An 18,350-nucleotide genomic window follows, 5' to 3' on the forward strand; every position below is an offset into this window, starting at 1 on the left:
GGGATATAATTTAGAGCTACTCTTTAAGGAAAATGTTTATCTACAACATTCATCAATTGATCACATTCCTTGAGTAGTGAATCTCTTCAGACATTGCTGATGAATATCGTTTTTCTTAAATAATGAAGTAAAGAACGGAATAGATTTATCAGGTTTGCCTTAAGAAAACGCATAATCGAAAATCCCTGTATCATTAAGTACACGTGACTTAAAACATGACAGCGTATTTACTAAAGCTGATCCTTAAAATGAAGTGACCAAAGGTAGGTGAGCATATATCGACCAAACTCAATCTCGTCAAGAAATCTGATACTAGTATTGTGTCGACTAGTCTATGAAATAAGTTCAGGTCCAGTGTATCAGATGTAAGTTTGATTCAGACTTCTTGTTAACTTTATGGGAATTTCCCTTGAGAAAATTTACTCAACGATTTAAAATACTAAATTACGCTGAATTTTCAGAAATGTATGATACAGAACCATGACGTATGGAGATTGTTCCTTGATAATTTGATTGATAATACACACAAAAGGATATCCACAAATACGAAATAGTATCAACTGAATGTAGATATACACAATAGTATATACATATTGTATATCTATTTTTTAGCAAAGCCGAAGACGGTATAATATATAGATATAAAAAGATGTGGTATAAGTGCAATAATACAACTCTCTTATCCAAGTCACCATTTGTAAAAGGTAAACCATTTAATATAGGCAATTTATAACATCATGTTGCCTATAAAACTGTTTAACGAGGTTAACCGTGGATGCAAATGAAAAACCTTAATTCATTATTTAATTCATTTATGTGTTTATTGCAAATATTCATCTACACCAAGCACTGATTCATCATATTCTTCACGTAGTGAATCACTGAGAAATTTTTGTAGAACATCGTCTTTCTTCAAAAATGATAAAATGGAGGACGGAATAGATTTTTCGTTATATTTTAGAAATTTAATATATTTGAATCCTTTATAATGTGAACACAAGACTCTCCTGCATATTTTCTGTAATGACCTTACATGACGATACCATTGTATATGTTTGTCAGGTGGAGTGTATGGAATCTTTTCTATTTCTAACCATTCCATTGTCGCTTCTGTTACAATATCTTGGACTGATGAAAGATCCATAATGTCAGGAAGTATTTCCAAAACTTCGTAATAGTTTAAAAGCCTGCAGGTTGTCCACCAATGCTTAACTGACAAAACTGAATTCGAAGTCACAACCAAATAAAAAAATAAGCGGCAACCTCTTCTGGCTGCATAATAGCCATGTTGAAGGGAATCGAAAGTTTCTTGAGGGTTTTCTCCTCGTAGAAGAAAGTATTTCATAAGGCGGTCATCTTTATTATTCCACGTGTGAGTCAGACTGGTATCGGAATCAAATAGCACGTGTCCGTTTTCATACAAAAGATGTACCACACGAACCTTATCAATCATATCGGTCCATGGGTGTTCAACGAAACCTATTGCTAAATCTATCATAGATTTTTTTTTCATCTTAAATTTTTTGTTGGGTACCCCTGCCTTTGACAATACCTCTGAAATTTCGTGCATGTTTAAACTCTCAACCCAAGAAAGCAAGCTAATTCCCAAATATTTTGCATTAATTTCAAAGCCGAATTCGATTAGAAGAGAAAGGTTCGTGATGTTTCCTCCAAACGCAGCAGCGGCTACAACTTCAGCCATTAAAAACCTTATACGTTCTTTCGGTCTTTTATTGATAAATTGGGCACGAAAATCTGTTTTCTCAAGAATGATTCTCAGCTCTTTACTCCTTCCTGCAATTAAAACAAAACAGAAAGTTCTATAGCAATACATCACCGATTATCTATAAATAAACTATAAATTGGAAGATAGAGATAAAACAATTACTTTCGTCAATTATCAAGTAAAGGTGTGGGTTTTTAAATACTTAAGAATTGGTTTTGTTATTTTATTGGAGTGTAAAAGCGTTCACCGAAGCACATTTTGTATGAAGAAACTTTCTTATGCATTGTTTTGATGCTGTCACAAGTTGACATGAATATTGCATTTTATTGGGGAATACAATCTATTTTTTGAATGTCTCTCTCAGCCAATCACATGAACTCAAACAGGAGCGTTACTAGGTGCGTCTACAGGTTCAGGATCCTTTTCTATGCATGCATCAACCGCCGTTTAAAATACCAGTTTTTAATATACCTCTATAGGTCTACGTTGAAAATGTATAGGGCAAAAAGAACGGGCATCCTTACGGAGTGTAAACAAGACAACAACTCTATGACCACAGCGGAAATCAAAATGATATGTTTCAAGTACCAGAATTGAAAAATTGCTTTTTATATGGTCTATTTAACCGTACCTGATTTCAGCAAGAACCCTATCAGAGTGTGGTATTTATAAAAATCCACACCCCTCACACGTGCAAGTGAATTGATATCTCTGTCATTGCCACATAGAATTGCATTTTTGATATCATGGATCCATATTGTCGAAACATCTCCCCCTTCCAAGCGATGATTGTCCACTAGGTTCAACAAATCTATCAATGTGTCATAATGCTTATATTTCATTGTCCATGTTATAGCATTGATATTGACATGGTTGATTTTGTTTTCACTATCGAAAAAATCCATGAAAGTGCCATAATAATGCTTCTGTTTCGTAGTCCATGTTAAACCATCGATTTTGATATCGTCTTCACTATTTTTGCCGAAGATGTCGATGTTTTCAGGAACAGACCACATTAAACTTGGATGAATTGTTGCTATAGATTTTGCTAAATCGGGTAGTTGATGAACGACGGCCAATAAAACTGGTGAAATTTTGTGTTTTAAAGAGATCAACAGATGATTCGGAATTTTTATATACGGACTTTCAAAACAATATTGTATTAATTTTTCTTTTCGAAATAATACTGCCAAATGAATCCAATACAAACCAGCAGTGCTCTTCTTGGCATTACGCAAAGGATTACTGTCCTCCAACTGTTGAGTATATTTATACAGTTCTGCAGTTAAAAATGCTTGATCATATTTTACAGACATGCCACAAAGCTGCATCAAAACATGTGGACACTTTCCATAACGAATACTTAGTTCCAATCTTTCATTTATTTCCTTAAATGCGACATTTTGATTCCATGCAAGTTCCAGGTCGCTCGAACAAAAACATTCCCTTTGCTTTGAGCATCCATCATGTCCTTTCTCTTTATATGTTTCTGAAATTTTCAAGCAAATTCTATGAATAACAAAGACAATTTTAATATACATTATAACTTTTGTGTGTTGATATATATCTTATTAGAACAGATTATCTTGATAATTAGAATAAATACTATGTTGAGTGCAGCATGACAAGACACAAATATGTCAGCGCATGAACATTGTATAAGGAATACGATAGCGACTGTGTCCGTAGTATCGTTAGCCAATACTCTTATTCGACGGAAACCAAATAAGCTACCAATATCAGAACTCTGACTAGTAATGGTCTACCCTAATTTGATTCATTAAAACTCGGTTTCATAAATAAACATAAAATCTGTTTAACACTGAAGACTGCGCGGGTAATGGAATTATGGTCACCTGCACATCTTTTGTTCAATAGTATGGAACGTGCAGGAAGTATGAATACGAAACCATATCCGGTCAGAATTGAAATTTTCAATTCGATACACGTGTTTTTACCCTTTCAACAAACTTTCGGATGCTCCATATTTCATCTATTGCAAGAAACTTTCTATCCATACCCGTACACCATATTCCTCTTTTGTAAGAAGTCACGGTCAGTCAATATTTCCCGCCCCCATTCTGGACGACTTATTTACAGAAAAATCACATTTATTCCTATGTAAGCGCAAAAAATACTTAAAATATTACCCATTAAACGTAAAGCGTTAAAGAATAAATGAAATATCCGCAACTGGACGAAAAACGCCGAAAATACATATATATTACCCACTGGGCGTAAAGGGAACACCAAGGAATGAATGAACAGCTGATTTTATTGAAGATATCATTATAACATAATCACTTGTCTGAGTATTTACTTGACACGAGTGGTACCACTAGTGGAAAAAAACAGTTCGCCAAATGGAGAATTTGAGTTCACCCTCGTACATGTAGTTGCGGGGTTATTTTTGTTCAAATTCTAGTTTTCTGTGTTTATTTTTTTAATTTGATCGTGGATGTTCAAAGTATCGAATAATGTTAACCCGATTTATACATATGAAGCCGCTTGCACACAATATGGGCGTATGACATTTGCGCCGATTTTTAAAATTTTCATTCTTTCAATTGCGCCGATTTCATTTTTTCATTTGCGCCGATTTTATATTTGCCCCTAATTGGATTTACAGGTTAGTTAATACTTGTTCGTGTACTATACCGTTAAGGTATATTGGTAAAATCTGGTTATAAACATAGGTTTTAGTTTATTTTGATTCATATTGTTCTGATCCTAGCTGTAACACGATGTGCAAATTGCAAATTGCAACGAGCCGAGGAGTCAATTCTTTAACCTTCGACGGCTATACACATAAGTACGTAAGCCAGAGAAAGAAATTTAAAGATGGACTTCGTTATTGGCAATTACGACAAATATAGAAGAGTCGAAATCACAAGAAAGGAATATATTAGATGCGTTGCCTATAAATACTCAGCAAGAACAGATTTATGATTTTAATGTATTCCGTTTTTATGGATTTGAATGCTGTAAATAGATTTTCAATTCGTCATTTTAGTATATACCAGAGTGTTTTTATCTAAAGATCTTACTTTGTTATTTTAAAGTATGTGAATATAGTGTACAACTGGCTTACGGAAGAGTTCTATAATGTTAAATGAAAAAATAACATGACTTGGATAGAGAGTTGTCTCATTTGCACTCATACCACATCTTCTTATGTCGACTCACCTGTAATTAACATGTTATTTACCTGTAAAAAATCGGCGCAAATGAAAACAAAAATCGGCGCAAATGAAAGAAAAAATCGGCGCAAATGAAAGAAAAAATCGGCGCAAATGAAATGCAGATCGGCGCAAATGCAAAACGCCGCACAATATGTTCCAAAAAAATGGCATTCGAAGAGTATAGGTTCGACCATATAGAATGTTGAAATATGAAATAAGTAGCATGAATGTCAATGACACAATAATAAGTACCAATTGACCAAAAGATACAAACTACAACTATTCGCTTAACCCGTCCGGGGAATTTTAGATCACACCCAGTTTTGGTTGGGTTTAATTATATATAAATATACTAAATAAATAAATGATTTGGAAAATACATTGAAGGTATAAAAAGTCATGAGAATTCCGAATGCAATTAGGTTATATCCGGGCACTCTGGTTCTAAACCTTGGTTCCGTCTGGGTTTTCTGGTTCTGAACCTTGGTTCTTTGGTTCGAAACCATGGTAACTGGTTCAACATCCGGGTTGTTTGGTTAAGGCAACCCAACTTCTTGGTTCCATCTGGGTTCTATTCTAGATCATTCTAATGTTCCCGTTGAACATAACAGAAGATAACCGCAAGTCTCCGAATAAAAAGGTAAAGTAGGTCAAAGACGCTAAAATTGTTTTATAACATTAAACAGTTTATCATCGACGGTAAAGGAAGCTATAAGGTATTTATCTTCTCATTTTAATTATTTTGATAAGGAAACTAGACAAAAATAAATCATCGTATAGATTTTCAAAATGAACGAAGTATACAGTACATCCTTTTTTCTTTTTTAATTCAGTCGTTCTGTTATCATTTTTTTCCTTTACTCATCCCTTATTTACGTAAATATGTCTAGAAGTTTTAAAACTAACCAATTAGGACATGCGTTTATATGGCTAACGATATGTGCATCTAGCCACTTGACCAGTTGACGACTTGCATATATATTCGATTGCACAATTATTTTCAAGTTCGACTGAATTTTATTTAATGGCTTTGTAATAATGTCAGATTTGAAAGAAATACATGTGAAGTATATGTAACAAATCTTTTTGTTCTAAACAGAATGTTAACAGACATATAAAGGAAAGTGATGATCAATAAGTTGGTAAGCTTTAATTAGTTGGAACATAAGTTGTAAAATATAATAACATAAATAAAATGTACATGTACAATATATTTGTCAAATTTGATACTCATTCAGTCATTGTGAAGGGCATGCATATAATCATTCGGCCAAAAATAAAGAAATCAAAATTAAGATTGAATATTTTTATAATAAAATTATGTGTACATGTGTTAATGACAGTTCTAGTGGGATGTGTATCACCAGCACAATAGTCTGTGTTGGCATCAAAATTTAGGAGCATAAAGTGTTATCCTAGTCCGTCCGTCCCGAACGTCCCATAAAAACGGGTTCCGCTATCCTAACTTAAGTTTGCCTCAACCAAATACTACAAAACGTATACACAATATATAAAAGAAGCTAGTGCATGAGTGCCAATGAAACTCTTCACAAGAGACTAAATGAAACAGAAATTAACAACTATACAATGTAGCCTAGGTCACCACACGGTCTTCAACAATGAGCAAGGTTCATACCGCAAAGTCAGCTATTAAAGGCACCGACATGACAATGTAAAACTATTCAAACGAGAAAACAAACGGTCTAATTCATGTACAAAAAATAAACGAAAAACAAGATAGGCACGTACATATAAAATAAGGCGGGGTTAAAACATGTTAGCGGGATCCCAACCCTCAACCTAATGTGGCATGAGTGCCAATGAGAACTCTCCACAAGAGACCAGATGACACAAACAATAACAACTATAGGTCATATACAGCTTTCAACAATGAGCAAAGTCAATACCGCATATAGTCAGCAATAAAAGGCACTGAAATGACATTGTAAAACAATATTCAAACGAGAAAATAAACGAACAAACTTATGTACAAAAAATGAACGAAAAACAAGTATGTAACACATAAAAAACGACAACCTCTGAATTACAGGCTCCTGACTTACCACAGGCACATACATACCGAATAAGGCGGGGTTGAACATGTAAGCGGGATCCCCACCTCAACACAAAATCAAATTTGAAATTTTTAAGTGTCACTTTTACCGTTCAAGAGTTATCATGTCCCTTTAAAAACATAAGAAGTGCTGACTCTTTCGTTTCCTTTCTCTTAAATAAGTCTGACTCAATCAAATGTTGGGAACCTTATACGCGATTCGCATTACTCCATAACACAGATCTATTAAGTTCGATATTGGGTCCCGATGGCGTCACTGTTCATGAGTTTTTAGATGTAAAAAGTTGTGGTACGAGTACCAAGGATACAAATGTCAACCCGGAGCCTTGAGATAGGAAAAGTGATAAATCTGTTGTTTCCGTTCTTTAACTTTAATTTGCCTCAACCAAATGTTTTGAAACTTATTCACAATGCTTATGGTCACAAAACGGTCAAAATTACGCGATTCTACATCTATATGTGGAAGTTTACTCATTATTTTCACAAGCAGGGGCATCTGTGGTTAATAGATATATTCTACATTTATTTCAGTATTCAGCTTATTTCCTTCCATTGAATTTTTCTTTTAATAGACTTAACTTGAACATTTTTTTTTCAGGATCTCGGTGCAGTTTGGTAACAGACAGTGATATTTCAAGTTAAATGTGACCAACTTAACAAAGTGTTTCACTAAATTGAGCTCTCTGTCTAAGTGTACTTTAAAGGTTCTTTGCACTGAGTTCAGTTTATTGATATGCGTATACCTTCTGTGTGAATTTTTAAGATGTAAAAGCAGACTATCCATACCTTCATGTCCATGGAATGAAATCTAAGGTAAAATGATTGAAACATTTTGCATTATCTATCACAACTGGCAGCACATGATGCTACTGAAGCAGTAAATGTTCTTACTTGATTTTCACGGAAATTAAAGGATTTAGTTTCATCTGAAGCAAACATTCTTAGAAATTGAGAATGGAAATATGGAATGTATAAAAGAGACAGTAACCATGTCAAAAGAGCAGAAAGCAGACAAAGGCCACTAATTGGTTTTCAACAAAGTGAGAAAATCCCTCGCCCAGAGGCGGGCTTCAGATGGCCCTTAACAAAATGTGTACCAGTTCAAACTCCAAATCATAAAAATAAACTTACAGTTAAAAACATACAACGAATAAGACTAACAAAAACCAGAGACTCCTGACTTGACGTCAAGGTAATCATAGCAAGAGACACACCGAATATGCAAAGTTCAAGAGTCAAAAAGTCATAGTCTGGTCCAGAGATCCTTGTAAAAAAAACCCAACACAAAGCGGATTTTGAGAAAAGGGTCATCGTGGTACACAAAACTAACAATATATCTATATATCTAATATAAATATAAGAAGATGTGGTGCGAGTGCCAATCATACAGTTAATTCTCCATTTAATTCAAACAAAATATACAAGTTTTACATTTAGGGCAAAGGTCAAGCTCACATGAAGTTTCTCGTGCCAATAGACTCATCATCTACATGCCACATATTCAGAAGCACGTTCAATTGAAAATTATATTTTGAGGTCAAGGTAATATACCGCGGAACACACTGCAACATGATGACACACCCAACGTGCATACATGTAGGTCAGGAGTCAAAAAGTCATCATGGTACACGTAACAATGTCTTATGTCATGATGCACTACACATGCAAAATATAGAAAACCTAGGGCAGAGACAGAAACACAAGACATCTAACTAAACTCAATTGAATGGTACTTGTATTGCAGGTCACTACAATTGCCTTCAACAAAGAATATAAACTCTCGCAACAATGCAAAGTGAAACCCGTCTTTCACTAAAGTTTGAGCATGATTCTTTGCAACGATTATCTTACCACTGTTAATTGAGAATCGAGTCGTGCAGTTATGTCAATAAATTAAAACGGTATTAAGATTAGACATTAAATCTCTAAAAACTAGGGTTTACCATTATTTTTTAACCCAACCATATGATAGTACTATCATGGTTGACTTATGGAAACACATGATACAGTCATGAAATTGAATATTTGAAATAGTACGACCAGAACAATACAAGACAGAGTTGTAAACAAAAGAAAGTAATGATATTTATCGAATTTTTAATCCCAATGCACAAATTAGGAACCGTAGTTTTCATTCAATTTATTTATCTAAAATGTACCTTGGGTTAAACAATGGAAATTAACACTGTATATTTATATAAACGATCAATCTTGTAAATAAATAAATAAATAATCTTTATTTCAAGAGGATGATCCCATTAGTTAAAACTAATCTTCCTGAGAGTCCTCAAAATAATAATAACATATTTATAAGTACATAGAGTATTATAAAGTTATATTATACACAATATACAATTGTATTTAAATAATAATGAAAAAACATATTAATTTGCACAATTGATGAAAAATTTGTAACATTTTGTTTTAAAAGATACAAGTGTATTACTCATTTTTATTTCATTTGGGAAACTGTTCCATATTTGAGAACCTGAATATGTAAATGTTTTCTTTAAAAAATTTGTTTTTGGTTTTGGAAGATTTAATAGTTTTTCATCAGATGAACGTAAGTTATAATTTTGATTATCAGTAAAATGAAAATTTTCTTGTAAATAGTTAGGAACCATACCATTTAATGATTTAAATACAAGTATTGCCTTTTGGTATTGAATGCGTTTTTCCACATTTAACCAGTGTAAACTATTAAACAATAAACTGGATGATGTCATTATGTCAGCTTCTACTATAACCCTAGCAGATTTCTTTAATAACTTATTAAGTTTATTTATTCCACTTTCACAACAGCTTCCCCATATATTGCAACAATAATCAAATAATGGCAGAATATAAGCATTAAAATAGATAATACGTATATGCATAGGTAAATATTTTCTTATCTTTTGTAATTAATTGATTCTGTTTGATATAGTACATGACATTTTATCTGTCTGCTGATTCCAATTTAGGTTTTTGTCAATATATAAACCAAGAAGTTTTTCACAATCTACATTTTCTATTTGTTCATTTGAAATATTGATATCTAAACTGTTTCCAGTTGAACAAAGCCTTTGTTTTGAACCAATTATCATTGATTTACACTTTTTGGCATTTAATCGTGATGCTCTGTTCTTTATAGGTTGTGTTTTGTGTACTATTGTTTGTTTATGCCCGCGTCACACTGTCCCGATTTTTACGCCGATGGCAACACGATTATGGAAATTTTCAAAATCGGGACTGATCGTATCCAGATCTGGCAATTCGTAGTGCCATCTTTAACCATCTTTAACCATCGGCCACTTTTTCTAGCCTTCGGGGACAACTTCGGGAAGGGTTCTAAATTTTTTAACATGTTAAAAAATCCCCGAAGGTGCGTCCGATGTTGACGGTTCGTATTGAGCTCGTATCACCATCCTCACCATCGTAATGTCAACGGGAATTCATCTTTGAACATCGTAATGCATTCGTGTTTCCATCGTTTCCATCGGGCAGCTTTGACATTACGATGTCTACACGAATGAATCACGAAGCTACCCGAAGGTCTTACGATGGCAACACGACTTCGTGAAGACATCGTAATCCCGTCGTGTTGCCATCGAATAAAAGTACGAAGGCGACAAGATGGAACTATGACGGCAATAAATCCAGCTAATACCCCCTTCACATACACGAATGTTTCTTACGAATGCTAACGAATCACCAAAATTTACAAGATTCGTTAAACTTTAACGAATCTTTTGCGAATAAACCACTTTTACGAGTGATTTGCGAGTGCTTTACGATTGGTTACGATTTACTAAGAATGAATGCGATGCTTTTACGATAACAGTAGACGATTCATTGCGAATAGATACGAGCAATTAACGAATGCATACGAGTGTTTTGCGAGCACAATACGAATGGTAACGATCTGATCCAAGTTTTTACGATTGGTTAACGAATAGTTTACGATAGCCCACGAACATTTGCGATTGAGTTACGAGTGTTTTACGAATGTTTATTTTTTTTGCAATGGGAAATGCATGCACTCATATAGATAGTAGGCCATACAGTCTCATTTAAACATTTATCCATGTAAACATTCGGAGTAACAAGACATGTCTTACGAGAGAAATAAATTATTACTCTTCCATAACTTCCTTCGACTTCTTCTTCCACTGGCACAGAGGGCAGAGGAAGAAAATCAACAACTGTTTCCTCTTTGTTTTAGGAGGAGGAGGAGGCGGACTCAACGTAGATTTTGGTGCAGGCCATGGCTCATCAGAAGAACTTTGTTTGGACAATATGACCAACTCCTGCATGAGCTTAACCGGGAAGATGCGTCTGGTTACAGAAACTTTTTAAGAGTTGATGCCGACTTGTTTGGGGAGATACTTGACAGAATTACCCCTGCAATCAGAAAAAGCTCTACCTCTTTCAGGTAAGTACTTCAATTTTCAAACAAAATAAAACAGAAATGTACATTAAGAATAATAGTTAGTTTTATTTTGTATGCTGACTATATCATATGAATATCCGACGGTGCCGAAGGACGAGGCTTGGATTTTCCGCATGATATAGTCAGTTTAGAAAACCATACTAACTGTTTTTTCAGAAATTCATATCTAAGTAAAAAGGTCAGCAAAACAATCTTTTAAAAATCTTTTTCCTTAAGCACTTTGCTTCTAAATAATTCAATTTAATACAAAGTGAACAAAGTACGTGTTAGTAACGCCCCAAATAACGTTCGTATTCATATGGAAGTGGGTATATTAAACTGTCTTGTCTTTTGTTATTCTAATGTATGACACATTTCCAGTTTACCTTTTATGCGACAAAAAATATTCTTTTAATTGCATTGTAAGTTTAGATAAATATTTCTCGTTACAGGGAACCACTTGAACCAGGACTGAAGTTAGCCGTTACACTCAGACATTTGGCTACCGGTTCCACGTATGCTGATCTTATGTATGCCTTTCGTGTTGCCCGGAACTCCATATCACTCTTTGTGCCTAAAGTCTGCGAAGCAATTTACTTAGCATACAAAGATGAAGTCATGCCGGATGAGATTACGACGGAAGATTGGATGCGTATAGCATCTGACTTTGAAAGAATATGGAACCTCCCACACGCTTGTGGTGCTTTGGATGGGAAGCACATTAGAATAAGAAAACCGCCTAACTCGGGGTCGTTATTTTTTAACTACAAACATTTCTTCTCTACAGTGATGATGGCTCTAGTTGATGCAGATTATAAGTTTATTTGGCTGAGTGTGGGCTCATACGGAAGTGCATCTGATAGCCAGATATTTAGGGACTCGGAACTACGACCAATGTTAGAAGATGGAACTTTGGATCTTCCGCCTCCCTCCCCTCTTCCAAATGGTGAAACAGATATTCCTTATTTTCTTATTGGCGATGACGCATTTCCTCTCCGATCATGGATGATGAAACCCTATTCAAGAAAACGTTTAGACCACGATGAGCGCATCTTTAACTATAGGTTGTCCCGTGCACGTAGAATTGTGGAGAATGCTTTTGGCATTCTTGCCATGAGATTTCAGATTTTGATTGGAACTATGCAACAACTGCCAGAAACAGTAGATTTAATCGTACTGTCTTGTACTACTCTTCATAACTTACTTCGGATAAGGAAACGTGCTGATCTACAACTGTTTGCTGACGAAGAAGACAACAATCATAATTTAATAGAGGGACAATGGCGACAAGGTGCGCAACTTACCGACGGAGACCCAGGGTATCAGAGAAATTTTGGTAACGCTGCTGGAATTGATCAAAGGAACTATCTTAAAAACTACTTCAACTCGGAAGCAGGCGCCGTAGATTGGCAAGAGAACATGATTTGACTGGTTCAGAAACATTGATTGTTTTGAATGCATCAGTATTGTGTTAATTGATGTAATGTTTAAAAATAAAAATTTAGATATAAATAGGACTATAAAAAATCTCAGAATGAGGTTCTATCATAATGAATAATTCACTCCAACTTTGTTTGACATACACTTTATAATACAAATTTGTTGCAATACTAGTACTTGGAATGGTATTTAAGGGATAGAATATGAGTGAAGACGGGGAATGTGTCAAAGAGGCAACGACCCAACACGCGCAAAAAAGAATAGGTTGAGTTTAAACACAAACTTTGATAAGCATCAATAAATGAGTTTCAGAATGATTTTGACATTTAAGCTAAACGACGGTTGTCACACTTGAAGCAGGAGCTGCTAACCCTTCCAGGGTACTTGAGTTCACCACATTTTGTTTTTGTTTGGGGTCCATGTTGCTTTGTTTTTAGCTTTTGTTATGTTGTTATTTGTGTTGCCTGTTGTGTATTTGCCATGGCATTGTCTTCTTTGTGGTTTATGATTATTGATTGCTCCTTAGTGTGTTCGAATTTGATTTACAACTAAATGTACATTGAAAAGGGCACAGGCGCCAAGTCATGGCAAAAGATTCCGTTTGCATATTACACTTTTCAGCGATGTCATTTTTTATTGGTTTTGTTTAAAAATTTTGGTTCCTAAAATAAACAACATAAACAAATGTGGATTAACCTATTTCTTTTCATTCTCAAAAAAAGCTACAAATTTTCTGCAATCTACAAATAGTTATACATTTAAAGGTTCTCTATTCAAGATTTTCCTAAATCTTTTAGAATAAAAACAAAACCCCAATTTTATCGTCAAATCATTTGTTAAATATTCCTATTTGTAAAACATTCGCAAAGCACTCGCAAAGCAGTCGCAAAGTATTCGTATACATTCGTAAAGCAATCGGATATATTCGTAAAGCACTCGCGTGAATTCGTATCAATTCGTTAATCCATCGCAAAGCGATCGTAAACTGCTCGCAACTATTCGTAAATGAATCGTTAAACATTCTTAAATCAAACTGTTCACGATTTCTTGCGAATGATTTACGAGTTGTTGCGATCGGTTAACGATGCATTAACGAATTGTTGCGAGTGATTTGCGAGCTCTTTACGAATGAAATGATTCGTGGACATTCGTGTAAAATTTTTGGCATGTCCAAAAATTTCCAAATAGTTTTACGAATCGATACGATTGTCTGCGAATGTCTACGATTTGTTTAAGAGTGGTTTACGATTGCTTGCGAGTGATTTACGATTGCTTGCGAGTGGTTTACGATTGCTTGCGAATGCTTGCATTTGATAAAACAAACAACATTCGTAAGGAATCGTAAGACACATTCGTGTATGTGAAGGGGGTATTAATGTAAGATAATTTTCGCGCTAAAATACATTTAAAGTGGCATGCGCGATATGCACTGGTCAGTGTAATACGACAGTTAAGAAAGACGTTCACAAAACATGGAGCTCATTTCATATGATTCTATGAGAACAAGAAAGGCGACAGCGTTGTTTCTATTAATTCAAATGGAACAAGAAGAGCAGCTATTACAGGCTTAGGATTTACTTTTACAAGTAAAATATTATTTTGTGTCAAGTAACATAATGAAAATCATAAACGCGCCTCGTACACCAACACTGCAGGTACACCTATATAGGGAAACCAACTTTTTCTTCATTATTCTGATTTTTTATGTATCGTCTGAGTTGTTGTCACACGAATGTTTACTCCATAACCATTTTGTTTTCTATATGTCATATTTTGCCGCATTTATTGCTTTCCCCACATCCTTCCTTTTGTCTATATTATTATGATATTCTCCTGAAAAGAGCTCTTTTTGAATAAAAGGGATCAACGAACCCATTACCTTACCTTTAAGATAGATCAGTAAACATGGGCATAATTATGGGTGATTATTCAGACTAGTGCACACATTTTACAGTTCAAACAAGGCAATGCCGAGCGTGGCATCCCCTCGTTTGTAACATATTGGGGACAAATATGGACACTATATATTTGTATATGACACATGCAGAAAATGGTAAATTGAATATGCATATTTGATACATAAACCATTTTTTTTAGAAACATTCAGTAACTGGAAATACCTTTAATATTCAATTTGTCTTTAGAACCAGCAGGTAAAAAAATGAGCATCCAATTGCCTGTGTATTATGCTATTTGAAGGAGAAAAAACAAGTCCATCTGTATGACCTTGACCTTTGGCCTTCAACGTAAAAAACGTCAGATTATTACAAGGAGGAACAATATACCAAATGTGGTTAAAATCTTTTGAAGCATAGTGGTTTTAGAGTGTCCACAAGGGTGATATTGCCTTGTATTACAACTGCCACTGTGACCTTGACCTTTGAATTTTAAAGTCAATAGCGCTTAAGATATTCTTAACGAGTAACACCATACCAAGTTTTGAGCATTTTGGTTCTAGAGTGTCCATAACAATTTTATCTACACGCAACTTACATGTAGTAGGCGAGGGGATAATAAACTAAGTTTTATAAGAATTAGACAAAATGATCGATTTCCCGCCATGTATGGCAGACTTGTACAGATGGCATTATATGCATGCAGAGACTCAGAGTCAAGTTTTACCATTCAAGCCAACGGTCTTCCGTCTTATGATTAAACCAGAAATGAAATGTACAATATAATATATATTCAATATTGATCAAACAATTTAAAACGCGTGATGCCTTCGGCATATAATTTAAATGCATCGTAAGCTGTACACGACGTCTTTAGACATCGTATGGCCATCGCGCCATCATCGTAATCCATCGTGTAGCCTTCGTAATCCATCGTGTAGCCTTCGTGATCCATCGTGTAGGCTTCGGCTGAGATATGGAGCTTAAATACCCGTCTTCGGTTAACCTTCGTATGTCCATCTTTTTCTATCGTATATAATTTAGGCACCATCGTATAGACTTCGTTATTCATCGTACTTGCTTCGGTCACTTTTTGGTATTTTTACGAGATCGGGACCAACTTCGTACGAACATACAATTTTCGCATTCGGGTGTCCATCGTATATAAAAATCGGGACAGTGTGACGCGGGCATTATGGATCTTTTTCTTTTCTAGCCATGGCGTTGTCCGTTTATTTTCGATTTATGAGTTTGAAAGTCCCTTTGGTATCTTTCGCCTCTCTTCAATAGACCATTCAAACCTATTTGAATTGTGATTTAATGGCTTTTACCAGACTTTTAGACCATATAGACTGCAATTGGAGTTCAAATTATATTCTGCATAGACGTAAAACGATTAGAGTATTTGATAATATATATATATATATATATATATATATATATATATATATATATATATATATATATATATATATATATATATATATATATAACAAGATGTTTCATATAAGGTTTGAGGTCATTATTTAATATGAATTTCAAACCATCTGAATTATAATATTGGTTATATATATATATAATGCTAAATTCTGAAATGATTAATTTGCCAATGAAACAATTAAAAATTCACAACGAGATCATGCAACTTTTAAGTGACGAGGATATTAGCAACCATACAATCTTCAACAATGCAATTATACATATTTTACACTCAAACACGTATATCAACTTTATGATAAAAAGAAATAATTACCGAACCAAAACATGCAAGAAAACATCCATGGATTTGTGTGCATTGTCTGATAAACTTCATCCTCAGGATGGTCTCTAATTGCCAGAAAAAAATCGTACTTTTCACTTCTTGTCAGCTGTTTACGTTGTAAATCTAGAAATACATATATAAAAGTTAATATATTTAAATCAGAAAAGTATATTATTTTGATTTGTAAATGCAGTTATTGCCCTTTGTGTGTTATTTAAAGCACGATTATGTTATATATTTCATATGTGTCATAACGAGACGTACAAATCAATAAACACAGCACCTAAGCTAAATATTTAAATGCATATTAACTATATTATAAACAACCTACCGTTATAAGATATTTGGTCGATTTTCTTTTCTTTAATTTTATATTTGGATTTACATGAATTGATTCCCATTATCAACAAATGATATATATTTAATTAACAACAACATGTAAACAGATCGCTGCGCCACCTATACACCTTACAAGCAAGAGTTGAACAACCTTGCATATATAGCGGAATTCAATCTACCTAATCCAAACGTTGGAATGTCCTATCATTCGCAAGAACCAACTACTTGGTAACCAACATATGATTTTATGATTCTTAATCATCTCTTTCCCCCCTTTTTCTTTTGTTACATTAAGTTGTCCCTCCTTAAACCAAATGAAGATTATGCAATACTTTTCACAGACTATCTTCAGAGATATAATATGCTTGTAGAAGAGTCTTTCCATAAACAATATAATAAATTTTAAATCATATATTATATGCATTTTCAGGACGAGAATATATACATTGTATAATCAAGTCAAACCAGGATTAAAAATTTATAAATGGATAATATAATTATATGGACTGTCACTGAAATAAGAGGTATGTTGGAATTTGGACGATTTTTTGCTTGGCAGCAAATCATCTGCATGATGCACTTCAATGAGTGATTTGTTACAAAAGTTTTTTTTTTCTTTCATATGCTTCGAATTCGAAAGGGTCAGTAGTTCTTTCTACATCTTTATAAAAAGCAAGCTTTGAAATTGGGATTTACCCTTTAATTATAGCTTGGAAATCGTAAACATTGTACAAAATCCGTTAGCTTATTTTCTTTACACAAGTGTATTTGGGGGGGTGGGGATCGTGTTGCTCAGTTATTTAGTTTTTTCTATGTTGTGTTTTGTTAACTGTTACAGAAACTGTTGTTTTTCTTTTCGGTCGTTTTACGTATATTTGCCATAGTTATTGTTATTAAGTTTTCGATTAATGTATTTGAATGTCATCTTAAGCTTTCGTCCCTCTTTTAATTCAATTAGAATATTGGTTCAAGAATCCAAACTGTATAAAACAAAACTATATGATTAAGAACGTAAAGTATGATGTTTGATTGTTTATCACCTTATATCCATTTGCAGATGTGAAATGAAGAATAATTATAACAAGAGTGCATACACTGAAATGTCTCGCCTTCTTTACTTATTAGGTTGATAGTTCTAAATATCAAGCTTTGTTACAACTGTCACATAAACTTTACATAAACTAAGAAAACTAAACATTGACCAATGAAACTTGAAAATGAGGTCAAGGTCAGATGAACCATGCAGGCAGGCATGTACAGCTAACAATGTTTCCATACAACAAATGTAGTTGACCGATTGCTTATAGTTTAAGAAAAGCAGACCAAAACACAAAAACTTAACACTCTGAAAATAAGGTCAAGCTCAAAATTAAACCTACACGACTGACAAATAGATCATAAAATATTTCCATACACCAAAAAGTATTAGAAGACCAAAACTCAAAAACTTAACTTGAACAACTGAACAATGAAAATGAGGTCAACGACACCTGCCAGCTAGATATTCCACCTTAGTACAAT

General features: G+C 34.1%; 1 long non-coding RNA gene across 1 annotated transcript; it reads right to left on the minus strand.

Annotated features, from left to right (window-relative positions):
- Positions 1-808: 808 nt before the first annotated feature.
- On the minus strand, positions 809-16,965 carry LOC143078789 (uncharacterized). Its single transcript, XR_012979268.1, has 4 exons — positions 16,822-16,965; positions 16,482-16,613; positions 2,358-3,215; positions 809-1,794 (listed from the first exon to the last, which is right to left on the minus strand). It is a non-coding gene; the product is annotated as an uncharacterized LOC143078789 (long non-coding RNA).
- Positions 16,966-18,350: the final 1,385 nt, after the last annotated feature.

This window comes from Mytilus galloprovincialis, chromosome 1 (assembly GCF_965363235.1).
Source record: "Mytilus galloprovincialis chromosome 1, xbMytGall1.hap1.1, whole genome shotgun sequence".
Classification (NCBI taxonomy): domain Eukaryota; kingdom Metazoa; phylum Mollusca; class Bivalvia; order Mytilida; family Mytilidae; genus Mytilus; species Mytilus galloprovincialis.